Here is a 2,724-nt window from a genome sequence, read left to right as displayed (position 1 = left end):
TTTGTTGTGTTCGTATTTATGCAGTCATTAAAACTAAGAAACTAAGAGACCAGGAGACATAAGGAAAAAAAATTATGACGTGTTTTAAGGGGGGACAAACCACATTAGAAGGCTTATTGTCATGTACTTTTTGGATTTTTTTTGGGGGTAGGGAGAAGAAATGCATTCACGCACACAGTGCAGGACTCTTGTCTGAGACAGACTACCGGCTAAAGCGTATAAGGCGTTCCAAAGGTCTGAACCCATCTATCAGCTGGCCCCGATGTCCCGTTCATTCGGCGTTGTAATTCCCGGGTCTCGTAGAATAGAGCACGGGCCTTTAAATAGTCCCTCAATATTCGCAATAGATGGTCTGGAGTGTGCGAGAGTGTCCTCAGAGCCTCAAACATGTAGCACCACCTCGTAGAATCGAAAGCGTTTCTTACATCGTGGGTAACAGAGAGCACCACTCATCGACAGTGGCGATTATGTTCTTCAACCAGTTCTACTGCTTCGACCACCTCCTCAATGGCATCAACTGTGGATTGCCTCTCTTTAAAACCATACGGCGCCTTTAGGTCGCTTTGCCCTTGCTTATCAGCACAAGTCTCGCAACCTTCCAGCGGGGGAGAAAAACATACGCTGAGCAGCAAGTCCTGCTTTACATACGAGTTTCAACATTTCGCTGGAAATACCGTCTGGTCCTGGTGCTTTTTTGTCTTTCATGGACAGGACAGCCTACTCTAATTCCTTTGCAGTAAAGAGTGGACATTCCTCAATATTCACTTCTCCATCGACAGCGTCAGTTCAGATTGGATGGACAGAAAAAAGGGTTTGCACGTCTCTTCGCTGCTTCCATAGAACACGGGACCCGGAGTTTTTTAAAAACCAGCTTATACCCGAGGCCCCATGGCTCGCTGTTTACGTCGTTTATTAGCTCCTGTGAGCAGCAAACCTTTTTCCTTCGTGGCGTACTTTTTCTCCATTTATATACTTTGCAGTTCTAATCGTCACTTCGTCATGGTCTCTTGCGCGCTGAGCAATTCACCGAGATCCGAGGGAGGTCCTTTGTAGAGAGAGAGCTTCGACAAAAGTTTTGTCAGGGGTATTGCCCCTCAATCAGGAAGTCGGAATGTCTGGAGTGCTATCGGTATTTTAGACAATGAGTCCTGTCCAGGCGACTATCTCTAAAATCTGTGTGCCTCGAAAATCTGGTTAAGGCATGCCCCATGCGAGGGGTCTGGCGTTAAAGTCTTCTCGGACTAGAATTCTCACTTCCGTGTTTCTAATCTCGTCCTCCAAGGCGGCGAGCTTATTCGAAAAAACTTGTGTAGATTCGTTCGGTGTCAGGTTAAAAACGTCACTTCTGCACAACGGAACCGTCTCTTCGACCATGGGCTCGCATCTGCAAATTAACCGTTTCTATCACGCAGATAACAGCAGATATATTGGCATCACACGATGGTGAGCTCCTATCTCGGTACTGTTCGCTGAGAAGCAACAAGTCAATTTAAGCGAAAAATAAACAAGTTACATGACATTTTTCCTCTGAAGGTCGTAACTAAAGTTCTCCAACTACGGGACACTAGAAAAAACATCCAAAAAATAAATATAATCCTAGATGTTGGTTCATATTTTTGGTAATTTCGTAAAGAATCATACCCCCAAATTTCATAATGATCGGTTTATTACTTTTTGAATGAAATACACAATGGGTTTTCTGTGCTAAAACTCAAGTGCGATGATTACTTTTATGGCGCTGCACTTAGATGTTAGTGGACTTGTACGTTCGCTTCCCACCATTTATTTGTGCGGTGTATCGCTGCCTCTGTGGCTCATAATAGTCAATTTCCGACAGCTTCCTTTGACCTTTTCTCTTTGTGCCTTCAAACAATTCTTCACCTAGCCTCGACCATCCGCAACTCGCCAATCAACCTTCCCTCATTTAACACTGGTGGTGAGCCTTGAATATTTAGGGTCAGAGAAATTCTAAGAGCAAAGTCCCGCGTGGCTAGTCCATCGACCTGTTCCCTCCCCTCTAAATTCCTATTAATGGATACCCACTAGTTTGGAGAATGTTACCACTTAGTAAAAACCCTTCGCGACGAATAGCAATGTAACGCTTCAAATCATGTGGCAGCTCCCGTATCGTCAATGCCTTCGCATGGAATTCTCTGGCACATCCTGGAAGACCGTATGCATCAGATAGACTTTTCACAACCGAGAATAATCCCGCTCCAACTCTGAACATCATATTCGATTCGTCGGTAAAGAATACCATGTCGTAACCCCGTAGCACATCGTCGGTCTTCCACTCTACACTGGCTGAAAGTCCCACAGCAAAATTTCTCTTGAAGTCCGTTGGGACTTCGTCCAAGATTTTACTGTGGTCTTGGGATTCGATTGCATTGCCTGTTCAGCAGCGGACACCAAACAGGCTTAATTCGACTACCAAACAACACCTATTAGCCTTGTCGTTTTTCTTGCATACAGAATTTAAATAGTGTTAAATTGCACGAAGTGATGCGACTTTTTGTTTGCAGTTTTTTTGTAAATAAAAAAAACGTCCATCAGTATCCCCGCACTCTAACTCTAAAATTTACCTGGAATTAGCCCCCAAGGCAACTAATTTAGATATTTTAAAAGAGAAACCGTGGCTTCAACACTCAAGTCTTTAATAGGCTTATTGTGACCACCTATCCCCTTCAAATCATTTTATATTGAGGATGGTTCACAATTTTAATC

The sequence above is a fragment of the Hermetia illucens genome, chromosome 2 (genome assembly GCF_905115235.1).
Source record: "Hermetia illucens chromosome 2, iHerIll2.2.curated.20191125, whole genome shotgun sequence".
Taxonomy (NCBI): Eukaryota; Metazoa; Arthropoda; class Insecta; order Diptera; family Stratiomyidae; genus Hermetia; species Hermetia illucens.
Note: the sequence above shows the minus strand (reverse complement) of the source record.